Source organism: Cyprinus carpio, chromosome B7 (genome assembly GCF_018340385.1).
Source record: "Cyprinus carpio isolate SPL01 chromosome B7, ASM1834038v1, whole genome shotgun sequence".
In the NCBI taxonomy this organism is placed as follows: Eukaryota; Metazoa; Chordata; class Actinopteri; order Cypriniformes; family Cyprinidae; genus Cyprinus; species Cyprinus carpio.
The window spans coordinates 7,371,921-7,386,409 of NC_056603.1; the positions used below are offsets into that span (position 1 = coordinate 7,371,921).

Genomic DNA, 14,489 nt, shown 5'->3' on the forward strand with positions numbered 1-14,489 from the left:
AAGATACACACACACACACACACACACACTAACAAGCACAAACCAGTCAATACATCATCTTTAATTTTACAGCTTACCTCAAAAGACTTGTACTGTGTCAGCCATAACAAACTCAAATACAAGCATCCATATTTACAAAGCACATAAGGAAGATAAGAAGTTGTTTCTGTCTGTACTGGACAATGGACTGTGGTGTAATAACAGGAACAAAACATTCAGGGCTTCTCTGTCTTCTCTGTCAGAGTTTACAGCACCAACAAAACAAACTGCCCAAAGAGTTCAGTGAACTGCTATAACATTTTCTAAACTCATTCTAGAAAGAGATGCAAAACAGAGGAATCTATATAAATGTATTGAATAAAACTGTATCCAACTGACAAATAAGTACCTTAAAGTGATAGTCATTAGTCAACCCCAAAATGAATTCTGTCATTGTTTACTCATCCTCATGTCGTTTCAAACCTGTGTGATTTTCTTCTTCTTCTGTGGAACACAATTTACAAAAGAAGATATTTTGAAAAAAAACAGTTTAGATTCCCATTGACCTCCATTATTTTTTTTTATCTTTTTTGACCATGCAAATCAAAGTTAATGGAATTTAAAATAACTTATTTTGTGTTCTGCAGAAGCAGGAAAGTCATACAAATTTGGAATGACTGTCAGGCCTGTGTTTCTGTCCTGTGTTGTGTTTTCCTCCCCCAAGTTCTCCCTCATGTTTCCTTATGCCCATATTTGGTTATGTTCCTGTCCTCATCGTTTCATTATGAGTTCATTAGTCTCAAACTGTGTTTTATCATCTAGTTTACACCCTATTACTTAAGCCCTTTGTTGTTTCCAGTCTAGCGTCCGGTATTGAACATCGATGTTGTGTTTCCTGTGTGTGTTTCCCTGCCTACCTAGTTTTACCCCGTTTTGGATCATTAAAGACTGTTACTTTGAGTTAACCCCACGTCTCCTTTTTCTTCGTTTCGCCACACAAGGCAACTGTGACAATGACATGGGTGAGTAATCCTTCTCTTCTTGTGTGTGTGTGTTTTTTTTTAGTATATGTTTTTATTTGTGTGTGTGATATGATAATAATCATTCAGTACCATGGTATACTGCTTATCAAAGTACCACGGTGCCTGATACCACTGTACCATTGGTACTTCTATAGTAATTGTTTTAGGAACATTTTGGGCTATCTGCTAAGAGAGGGCTCTCTGCTCTGCTTTAGAAAGGTTACTAAAAATTAAAAATTACAAATAAAATACATTCTGGTTTTATGGGGTTTTGAAGGAGAAGGGAGGTGATAGATAATCAAATGAACTATAACCGCTAATAAGGGATGTGCCTAGCAGTCTGCTGGAGATCTGTGTAAAACAACACAAGTGGGACACTGGTACTGGTGCTTTACTATGTAGGAAACCAACAGCTACTGTATGGGTGTGCATACAGTTGCTTAATGACTAATAGTAACTAAACAGGTACATTTAAAGAATAATAATATTAACTTTAAAGTGCACTGTGTCGGAAAATCTGAAGTGAATAAAATAAAAGCAAAGGCATATTAAATGTGAGCAAATGGTGTTATCTAACTACCTTCAACAAAACTTACTACAAAAATAACAAACAGCTTTTTTGAAGTGGATTTTAAGTGTAAACACAGACTGCTCTTTAAATATTAAGCGATCCCATTAAAAGCACAGATGAAAGGTAAAATGTCTATTGTTGCAGCAGCCGTCCAGGGCCTAGAGTCTAGAGAAAGAAAAATTGCAAATAATATATAATAATTATATATTAGAAAAATATACAAAATACAAAAAAGAAGAAAAAAAAATCAGCATCAAGTAAATTACATTTTAGAATGTATTAAAATAGAAAACACTTATTCTAAATTTTAATAATATTTGACACTATAACTGTTTTCTACTGTATTTTTGATCAAATAAATGCAGCCTCGGTGAGCTTAAAGTCTTACCGACCCCAAACTTTTCAGCGTTAAATCTTTTAGCGATCTCTTTTTCTTTTTGTCACTCTATTTCCCAAAAGCTCACTTTGTGTGCCTCTCCCATTTCCTCTCAGCACTCCTTCTATGTAAAACACTGCAGAAATAGTTTGGTCTTTCTCTCTGCAGGCCTCTATTTGCTAGTGTCCATTGATCAGTTCTGAAGGTGAGGCCCTGAGGGGCCAAACTACAGTTTTAACATTCAGCTACATGGCACAGTGTCTGGCTGCCACCGCCACAGTCCACAGACAAATCACCACTCACAGAAGCTGGGAAAGAATTATGTGTGCGCCTTCACATTAAAGGCTCCACACAAAGCAAAGAGGCGGCAAATAACGATATTCACAGATTAAACCCACATATTATGCTGTGATAAGGCACATTTCCTTCATCTCCTCTGACTCGGTTGATTCGGGTTGTGTAGGAAATTCCCAGAAGATCAGTCTTTGTCAGCCTCTTTAGTAGCACTGCCGTGACACGCTTTGAAAGCCCCACACAGAGCGGCGCTGATACACAACCCCTCTCTGTCTTCAGTCTGCACTGCATAACCATAAAACCCATCTCCGGGGACAGAGGGTGTGAAGGGCACTCCTGATGGGTGATATTGATGTGCGTTTGAGTGCGTGCGCTCAGGGATGCCAGTCTGCCAAGAGCCCAGGTTTCAACAAAATTTACACAGACACATTGGTCACCTGGTTAGAGATCTCCTTTTCCTGTCTGTACCTCGCTATCTCTCCTATAAGCCCCGTCATGGTGAGTTATGTGGTTTTGCATCTCTCTGAATAACACCATACATCAACCAATCAGCTGGAGATGGAGTCGTCGGCTTCCCGAGGGGGAGAGAAAAGTGAACGAGTGTTACAGAGGGAGAACAAGAGAGTGGGCAGAAGTTATGACACAGTTATTTTATTGGAAGACATTCACACGCTAAATAAAAGAGGAAGACTCTCATACTTCACGCAAAGCATCGATAAAGCTTTCAGGCACAACAGTTCCTAACCAAAGTCTGGCTCCTGCACTGCCATATTTTATTCGGAGCAAGAAAGGGAGAGGGGAGGAGAGAGACGAAGAGAGATACAAGCACATTTAAGGGGTCATATCATGGGTTTAAAAAAAAAAAAAAATTCTTGAAATCCACCTATAACGTGTTTGTGCCAAAAACAGACATAGTTTACAGTTTTGGATGATCATTTACATTCTCTGACGCTTAGAAATAAAAAGCCTGTTTTTTATTCTTCTCCCCGGAGTTACGTCTTCCGTCATTGTAGAGAGTATTACTTTGCACAAAACACACACAAAAAAAAAACACAAAAAAACAAACAAACAAACAAACAAAAAAACATTTTCTTAAAGCATAGCAAAACTGAAGTTGAGCCACTGATGTCACATGGACTGTTTTACCAATGTATTTACTACGTTTCTGGACCTGGGAACATTTCAGTTGCGTTGCTGTCTATGGAGGGTCAGACTGCTCTCCAGTTTCATCAGAAATATCTTAATTTGTGTTCCGAAGATGAACAAAGGTCTTACGGGTTTGGAACGGCATGAGGGTGAGTAATTAATGACAATTTTCATTTTGGGTAGAACCAACCCTTTAAAAAATGTACAAATACAGTTCAAATTCAACAAAACAGTCCCACTCAACAAAACTAAAAGCATATGAATCAGATCATCTTATAAACACAATTCTGATCCCTCTCAACTGCCTCTTCATATTAAAAACCTGCAGACTACTTGTTTTGCATAAAATTACAAAAACATACTTGTCAAGCACAATATTGTCTGTGCCGAGCTAACAGGATGGGAAGTGTACAAGTGCATGCTTCATATTCAGAGGACGTATTGGACTAAAGTGCATAAAATTACAGTGGACGCTCCCAGCGGCCTAATGTGACTGTGAGTAATGAAGGGGGGCGGGGCAGAGCTAGCCAAGGCTGTAATGACAATATTTAGGACAATCAATCACTTGCCCTGGGAACAACTCTTACATTTCTCACCAAACAACTGACCCAAACTCAGATCTATCTATCTATCTATCTATCTATCTATCTATCTATCTATCTATCTATCTATCTATCTATCTATCTATGTAATATCTATCTATCTATAAAAGGGCTCAAAAAATCACTCTGGATCCCTCAAATCCAAGTTTACCCCCTTTTTGAACTTTTGCCATCTGGCCGGCGCTTCAGAGCTACAAATACCAGGACAGCCAGGCACAAGAACAGTTTTCTTTCCCCAGGCAATCTACCTCATGAACAGTTAAATGTTCCCCACTTATGCAATAAAAATGTGCAATATTCTTATATTTATTTGTTTCCCCTCCGTCCTAGAACATCCCTGCATCTCACTCTATTCTATTCCATTATCATCTATAGCACAACTGTTCATACAATTTATTTATTTTTCGATTTGTTTTGCAATATTTGTCTTTTTTTTATTCATCCATTTAAATCTATCTCCATCCACCCATCCATCCATCCATTCATCATTAGACCATTGTATTATTCCATCCATCATTAGATCTTTGTACTGTTTTTCTCTATCCATAATTCATTCATATCCATCCATCCATCCATAGTCAGATCATTATATCATTCTATTCATCCATTCAAATCTATCTACAGTATCTACTTTCAATCAACTATCCATCCATTCCTCCCTATCTTTCTATTATGGTGAGATCACTGTATCATTCTATCCATCCATTCAAATCATCAAAAATTCATCCATCCATCTATCATTAAATCATTGTATTATTCTCTCCATCCATTTATATCTGCTAAATCATTGTTAGATCATTGTACTGTTTTTTCCAGCCATCCATCTCTATCCATCATTCATCCATATCTATCTCCATCTATCCATCCATTGTGAGATTCCGTTGTTCATTCATTCTATTTATCAGTCTTTCTGTCTACGGATGTCAATGCAGGGGAATGTCAAGAAAAACACACACACACACCACACATCACACACACACACACACACACACACAGAGGTCACACAACACAGGCAGGAACACACAGCAGTTTGGGATGAATTAGTTTGGACTAATGGGCCTAATTTTTTTCCTCTGTAAAGCTTAATGATTTGTGTCTAAACGAGCTGGGACATGTCTGAGGCCTGCCGATAGTGGGATGAGAGAATGCAGGGAAGGGGAGAGATGAAGAAGAGCCGCTGCCACCAGAGAACAAAGTGAGAATAACACAAGAAAGAGATGAGAGGAAAAGATAAGACATCACTGAAAAAGAAAAAAAGAAAGAAAGAAAGGAAAACAAAGATGATGAATGGTGCTGTTAATATTATAAGCAGGAAAGCAAATGTTACTTTTCAAGTAAGATTTACTCTACGATTTCATTCTTAATGATTTGCCTCTGTCTAAATGGAGCAGTAGATTAAAACTGTGTCAGAGATGGCTGATATTGTAGTCGCATGCATGCATTATGCACTTCTGTCCAAAATACAGCCTTATCCTCCTTCTTCTTTGCCATCAAATTCTCAACATTTTCGTTACACAGCCCACCAATCATGTTTGGGCATCTATCCAACTCCACAAAAACAAACTAGTGACCAACAGCGACTTGGCGACCTCCAGTGATAAAATCACTGCCCGGGTGAGCAGGGCTTAACAAAACTAATCCAGGCATCTTTTCAACACTCTTTCGATTCATTTAGAGGTAGAAGGCTCACTGAAGATTCATCTCAGGACACAACAACCCAGATATCTCCATCTGTCCTTGCACCACTTGTGCTTTATACATTACTGTAGATGCTACAGAAGGTATACACACCAGCACTCTGTTGCTTGTGTAACTGCAATGGCTTTTCGTATATGTGTGTGTGGTCATGCTGGCCCGCAGTGTGACAGAGACAGATGATGTGATGATAGAGGGCTGGTCTGGTGTGAGTATTTGCATCAATGCCTTCTGACCCAGAGCTCTCTGTGCCTTACACACTCCCACCATGCATTAGTTAATGACCATTACCACTGCATACACACACATCTCACGTCTGAGACAGTCTGCTGTGTGTGTATGTGCATTACTTTCCTCTTTTTCCTCTAATGTTAGATAATTGCGTGTGTGACTCCAAATGCTTAAAGCCATTTAATGCCCTCGGTTTTTTGAGCTTGAATGTAACTTTCAAATAAAATGATTTGAAACTTTCACAATTATTTTGCACCATTATTTTTGGTAAAAAAAAAGGAAAGTGGTTGCCTAAAATAATAAAAGTAAAGTTTATCTTTCACACACTACTATACAAAAGTTTAGGTTTTGATGAGATGCTCGCTCACCGAGAATACATTTATTTAATCAAAATACAGTAAAAACTGTAATATTGTGAAATATTGTTGCAATTTAAAATAATTACAGTTTACAGTACTACAGTTACACTACTACAGTTTATGAACATTATTTTATAATTATATATTTATCTAAAATAATGACCTATATTAAAATTCTTCAATATATTGTCTAAATAATAGAAATTAAACACAAAAAATGCTAATATATTGTTATAAATGCTATTGTACAAATTAATTTTATTACCACAATTTATAGTAATTTATAGTATGAAAACTGGATATATATATATATATACACACACACACACACACACACACACACACACACACACACATATACAAACATATATATTTAAAAAAAATAGGTGTATGATGCCCCAGTGCATGTGTTGTAAGGAGTCTTGCTCTATTCTGTCGTGAGGTATTGTTCTATTGTTAACCTCCGAGACACAGACATAGAGACTGAGACAGAGTTTACCTATAGAACAACAGTTGTTCCTGACACTGTCATCCTGCTGTATTTACCTCACCCAAAGAGTCTGCAAATAGAGAGAGAGATGAAAACCTAGGGAAGCAATTAGCCTGTGAGAGGTGTTTGTGTGTCCCTGTGTCTGCTTTCTTTCTCTTCCCAGGTCCACCAGCCTCTCTTTCCTCTGCCCTGGCCTCTGGAAAGTGCTGAGCTGGCTCTTTCCCTCGCTCTGTCCTTCTCCTCCCTTCTCGCCCATGTTCTTTTGCTCTCTCGCAGCCATTCAGAGTCACAGCAGTGGGACATGAACACAATGCTAATCAGGTGTTCTTCTTCGTCTCTGCCACTCCCGCTCTCTCTCTCTCTCTCTCTCTCTCTCTCTCTCTCTCTCGCTGGCGGTGATGTCAGAAGTCATAAAAGCAAGAAAACAGCCGGCCTGCGTATTTGTTCCTCCCTTCACTTTCATTTACTCAGTGCTTCATTCACATGCAGCAATACTATTTCAGGTTGACTAACATGTCATGCCTCTAATCCAGGGATAAACACTTACAAATGTCAGTTTTAAGACTAGAGTGTACATTTTCTGTATGCGTGCACCCAGCCAACAAAAGAATGTTTTAATAATGTTTTGCTAATGTTCACATATTTCTAAATGTACCCAGAACATTCAAAACGTAATTTTTTTAAGCAATACTATATGTTAAGGGAACATTCCATTCATTATATAAATTTGCAAAGATTAAGGAAATGTCACTTTTGAATGTACTCTGAAGATTATGTTACAACACTCTTAAAAATAAAGGTTACAAAAGGAGGTTTTCGCAGTGATGTCATAGAAGAACAATCCGGGATCCCCAAAGAACCTTTCAGTGATCAATTCTTAAAAGATCCATTTTTTTTTTTCTTAGTGTGAAGAACAAGTAAATAATCTAAAGAACCTATAAAGAACCTTTCATGGAATGGAAAGGTTCAATGGATGCTAAAGGTTCTTGAACATTACTAGAACAACGTTCATAACTTTGGAGGAACTTGCCATAGAACGTTAGCCATAGTTCTGAGAACATTCCCACACTGTCTACACTGGACGAGACAAAAGGCATTAGAACCCATTATAATGATGCTGTCTACACTGGATGGGGCACGACGTGATGTGACAAATCCCTGACAGTAATCTAATGCCTCGTTCTACACTAGTCGACATTTGAAGTGGATCAAAACCTTTCATCAAAGTTGTCCTAAAACCTAAAACCAAAATGCGTTCTTGTCTTAGGACACCTTTGATGAACTTTTTTGATCCACTTCAAATGTTGATTACTTTATTTATTACGTAGCCCTCTGACACAAACTACTAAATGATTTGCAATGGTTGCTTTGTTGCATCCAGTGTGTAGCCAGACAGACTTTAGTTGTTGCAGCGCGGCATGATACGGCCATCCGGTGTAGAGACAATGTTAGCTGGGTGGTACCTGCCTGTGCAAAATGTCCCGCCATGATGTGGTGACTTTGTGTTTTGTGCAAGATCTTTGAGTTCTGGGGAAGTTTCTAGGTGGTTGTTTAATGAACCATGGTAAAGCACAGGAGAGCACATCTCAAACCCTCCAGCTACAATTGAAGTTAAACAGATTATTTTTAATAAGCGGCACAATTTGAGCTATTCTTCACATAGGTGTGCTGAGCAAGAAATGTGCTTTTGTGTTGTAGCTTTAGAGTTTAGTTGTGCAAAATGTTCCGCTCTAATGACTTTGTGTACGGATTAATTCTGACGTTTTAAATGAGGACTTGCTCACGACATGCTGGGCAGGCAGCCGGAGATGTCAGAATGCGACGACATCATCCCAAGCAGCGACATCATCACCACGGCGACAGAAGACCCAAAGCGTTCTGGCCCCCTCCTGCACTGGACAACATCACTGCAGTAGAACCTCTGCACTTACACTCAATCACAACTCACAAACCTCAAGAACAGACACTACTATGACAATGATAAGAAAATATATGCATCAATTCATAAAGTTCATACAAGAACGTATGCTATATATATATATATATATATATATATATATATATATATATATATATATATATATATATATATATATATATACACATATATAAATATATACTACAACACCATAAAATAGCCTTTTTTTTCTTTTCTTTTTTTTTTACTGATCCTTAAAGATTTGGAAAGCAAAAGTATGAGATTATGTCATTATGAATGTAAAGGCATTTGAGGTCAAGGGAGAGATTCTTGTCCTGTTTTCCAGTACAAATATGTGACCCTGGACCACAAAACAGTCTTAAGTGTAAATTTTTCAAAATTGAGATTTATACAACATCTGAAAACTGAATAAATAAGCTTGCCATTGATTAATTTTTAGGACAATACAATATTTGGCTGAGATACAACTATTTGAAAATCTGGAATCTGAGGGTGCAAAAAAATCTAAACACTGAGAAAATCACCTTTAATATTGTCCAAATGAAGTTCTTAGCAATGCATATTACTAATCAAAAATTAAGTTTTGATATATTTATGGTAGGAAATTTACAAAATATCTTCATTGAACATGATCTTTACTTAATATCCTAATGATTTTTGGCATAAAAGAAAAATCTATAATTTGATACAATGTATTTTTGGCTGTTGCTACAAATATACCCCAGCGACTTTAGACTGGTTTTGTGGTCCAGGGTCACATATTATCTTGACTTGATAAAACTCTACTTGAAATTCTTATATATCATTACAAAAAACAAACAAACAAAAAATATGAGATTATTCATTCTACAGTATAGACTTTCGTTCAAAGGTTTAGGGTCAATACATTTTAATACTTGCATTAATAAAATGCATTAAATTGATGAAAAGAAGTGAAAGTAAAGACTTTTAAATGACATTAAATGAAATTAAATAACATTTTAAAATGTATTAAAATAGAAAATTTATTTTCTAAATTGTAAGATAGCTGTATAATTGTAATGTTTCACAATAGTAAAATAGTTTCACTATTTTTATCGCATTTCTGATTAAATAAATGCAACTTTGGTGAGCATAAGAGCCTTTTTTTAAAAACTTAAAAAATCTCTCACCAAAATATTTATAGGCATGCATGCGCGTGTGTATGATTTGATTTTAAAATGTCATCTACTCTCAAAGTAGACCAATCTAATGCTTTTCTTTTCAAAATCCAACACAATTTTTTTGAATTATATTATAAAGGATATATAAATTCTCTTTTTACAAAAACATTTTATTTATTTATTTATATATTTTTTTTTTTAGGATGTTTAGTAATTTAGTACCGGAAAACACAAAAACCTTTTAAAAAAAAAAATCTCTCTCAAAAATTGTAATAATGTTTCACAATAGTAATAATGTTTCACAATAGTACATAAGTTTTACTATTCTTATTGTATCTGTGATCAATTAAATGCAGCTTTGGTGTGCAAAAGAGACTTCTTTCAAAATATTGAAAAATCTCACTAATATATTCATATGCATACATGTAGAAATTTTATTCTTACATAAGCAAATTTCTATATTTTAAAGGATGTTAAGAAAATTGTGCAGCAAAACACAACAAAAACCTCTCTCCTGACCTCTAAAATCTTTTACCTTTCACTCCTTTTTCCCCTGAGGTCATCTGCTCATCTTGACCTTTTCCTTTCTCACTGAAGGTCAGTCTGTAATCATATTTTACACCATACACCCTCAGCCTAATCTCATGAGTCAATACTCCTTAATTAATCTAATCTGTTCCTTATTCTTCTCTTTGGTCCCATAAGCAGCCTGAAAACAACACACCTTATCCCTCTTTTCACTCGTTTGTTCAGCTACAATGAGTGCATTTATTGCAATTAACACAAACTTTGACCTCAGAAACACAATTGTGATGTACTTCAAAGCATTTGAACTAGTGGGCTGAAGCAATCAAGTCATTGATATGACATATTACATAATTTAATACAAAAAATATAGACTAAATTAGCAGTTATAAAAACAAACATGCTGATACGATAGAGGGAAATCAACAAAAACTGACATGTGCATACATTCAGATCTATCTCTGAATAAAATAAATCTTAAGGACAAGCTGCAGCGCTATAGATGACATATGGTAATATGTGATATGTGAGAAGGTAAGGACATCATTGCTTAATTGGATCACTCTTGATGAATCTGTTATCACATGAAGATGTGATTCACGTTCAACATTGTGATGTGTCGGCATTGCTCTTATGTACACTGCTTGTTCTCATTTAGACATGATGAGAACACACCCTGCAGAGACTGCAGACACACACACAAACACTTGCAGAGGTTTCCCCCTGTGACCACCATCCTCTATCTCTCTCGCTCTCATTCACACTCTCCTCAAAGGTGATTCATTCATTGCTGCCACGTTTGCATTGATTCACTGCAGTAATGCGGAATATGGGTTGCCAGGTATTCCACACACAAATCTCTCCAGACTACACGGGGGAAGGGATTTCCTTAAGGGGATCTTTGAGGGCATCTGGAAACCCCCTTAGAAAATACCTGGCAGCTTCTTAAAGGCTGGCTCCTGATTGTAAGTAATGATAATGAGGCGCATCAATGAAATAATTACAGTCTTGAAATTCTGGACAAAACACAACTAATTGCCTGACTTTATCCCAGAGGATTTAGTTAGTGTGGGTAAAAAAGTGCTTTTTCAGTGAAAGAAAAAAAAGGTAGATTTCCAATAATATTAACAACATGACCTTGTTCTTCAAGATCATTTAGAAGTAAAGATTTCTATTAAGCTTTAGTTTGTAAAAGTGATGTAATTTTACAAAAGTTTTCTATTTCATATAAAACTATTTGCCAACAAGATAATACAAACAAATCTAATTCAAGATATAATCGCAATTACATTTTCTTATCAATTTAACCAAATAAAATTAAGTGGTTTAAAAATCTAAGAATGTAAGGGACACCCTTTCTCTCCCCCATCACCATTTATTTGATCCAAAGCTTCATTCTTCATATTTTTCCATTTGATTGCCAACGCCCCTCCATAAGCACACACAAATACATCTTCCACTTCCTCCCTTGACTGCCATTGAACATTTATATGGCAAATCAAAGCTTAAGAATATATTAGGAACAATGGCAGTGTGACCTGCAGTAAAAAAAAGTCATTTACTGTATATTTCAGATGCTGTTATGTTTACCATACAGCCAGTGACCTTGGAAAGAGTTAATGGTGAATGAGAGGACAAGCAGAGGCTGGGATAGGGTTCCCATTCAATGCTGACAAACTCTAAGCTATTCTACTTTACTGTCTATTACAAGAGTTCAGCATGGCCTGAGTATAAACAAGTAAATGAATATGTAAGTGTTAATTCAAATAATCATTGGTAAAGAGTATGACTAGACTCACTGTACATAAAGTTTAATGTTATTTAGCAGCATTTAATGATAGTGCTTTGGTAACACTTTAGCAATCAATTCGCGCTATTAACTAGTTGCTTATTAGCATGCATATTACTAGCATATTGGCTGTTTATTAGTACTTATAAACCACACATTAATGGCTTATTCTGCATGACTATATTTTAGGTCCCGTAATCCTACCCATACCTAAACTTAACAACTACCTTACTAATTAATTAGGAGTTTATTGAGGCAAAAGGTGTAGCTGAGAAAAGGTGTAGAGTGAGAATTGGTTCTAAAACTAAAGTGTGACGAGTGTTTTATTTATAACATAATTCTTCAGTCTGAATTAGAAGGAACAGAAAATTGACATAAACCTCTGAGACAATATTGCTTACCACAACACTCCATAACTTCTCCAAGAAAAACTGTAAGATAAAACCAAACAGATGTGAAAAAGGGGTGACTCAAGTATTTTAAACTCCCACGAAGCTTCACAAATCATGTTCCTGAATAGTGAGGCGTGCTATGCGTTAATTGGATTTTAACTGTTAGTGTAAGGCAAAAATGAAGGAAGCTGTAATAGCGTTGGAGAATGTGCTCTTGCGTATTCATCCACGCAGAAACCATATGAAATTGAAGTGGTGTTAGCAGATGCTGAGTGCACACACATAGATGGGCTCCTGGATGTTTCCTTCATTAATAGATCCATTAAGAGTCTTTTAATTACACTTTGTTCTCCCACAGAGACACCACGCCTCCCCCTCCCTTCCCGTCGTACCGCCCTTCACTTTTTCTTGCTGACGAGGGAGTCCCTAAAAGCACAGAGCGGCCCTGCACATCCGTCGCAGGGGGCCCCACAATGCAATTAGACGAAATCCCAACCTCTGCGAATCATTCTGTGACAGGAGTCTGAATTATAAGTGAATGTGTGTTGAGTCAGCATTAACAGAACTCAGGGGGTCCACACACACTTTCTCAGTCCTCCATCAAACCAAATATGAAGATGGGAAAACAGATTAATGACGAGCGAGCGTGGATAGATGAAATCTGGAAGAGGACGGAGAGAAATAGAGAGAGAGAGATTCAAGTTGATGGAGCTGCAATCTGCTAGCTAACACCTCGAGACATTGAGATGAATTGATGGGAATAATACAGGCAGGGACAGAGGATAAACTGAATCACAGAACATTAATGACAATGTTAACTTTTGGCAGAATGTGAATCAAAATGAGGATGAGAGAGTTTGAAGAGAAAATAGCCATTAATGCAGCCTTTTATAAACACATAGACACTTCTGTCTCTTTCTTATAAACATACCAACTTGCATCCATTAAGGTCTCTCAACCATCTTGCCAAGAACTGACTACATACAGTACTATACACTGCTCTGTATCTGTCTATCTCTAGAAAGGTTACGTCTGTCGACTTAAAATATCTATAAACTCTATTTTAGCTTGTGCAAGAGAATGTTATACCAATCATTAGACACACACATAAAAGATTTACTTTACTGCTTTAAGTTAATTATAATTAAACTACAACTATATGTAACGGGTATAGAAAGTATTTTCATCATATGTAGAATTACACAAAATGTTCAAACGTGTACCTGATATGCCTGTGTGTGAACCTTTCCCCTTTAAATTTCTGACTGCAATGTTGTTCTTAATTTCCTGTCTTTGCACCTCCTCTTCCCTTTCTTCACTGTCTCTGCATGGGAGAGGTGGGTTTCTAATGAGCTCTAATTAATCCAATTACATCTTTTTATTTTAAAGTACTTCTGTATTTAAATCTGTCATATACATCATATATGGGACATTATTTTTCATGTATATGATTATTTTCGTATTTTCATTAAGTTAAATCACTTTTCTGTCCGATGTGAACTTAAGCACGTGTTAATTGCATTGCACTCTACATTCATCTTACAGAAACGAAAGAGGGCGAATTTCACACAGTCTAAAAAATAATATTGTGTCTTTATCAGGTATGCTGTTTTTGTTACCAATGTTGTCAAATACATTTCATTTCATTGTTTGAATGTTTTATTTCTCTCTGCCCTTTCTGCACTGTCTCTGCATGGGAGAGAAACGAAAGAGGGCGAATTCACAGTCTAAAAATAATATTGTGTCTTTATCAGCCCTATCAGAGAATAAAAGAAAAGTCGAGCTGTCATCTGATGTCCGTCTGGTCATTTCATGAAGAAAACAACGCAGACTACACCGGTTACATATACATTGTTCAAAAGTTTAGGTTGGTTAAGATTTTTGAATATCAACAATAAAACTATGAAGAATGCACAATAATTATTTTGTTAAAATCA

General features: G+C 36.4%; 1 protein-coding gene across 1 annotated transcript in view; it reads right to left on the reverse strand.

Moving 5' to 3' along the window:
* LOC109045027 (fibroblast growth factor 11-like) overlaps positions 1-14,489 on the reverse strand; it is a 53,477-nt gene that overhangs the window by 24,550 nt on the left and 14,438 nt on the right. The gene's annotated exons all lie outside the window — the stretch shown is intronic.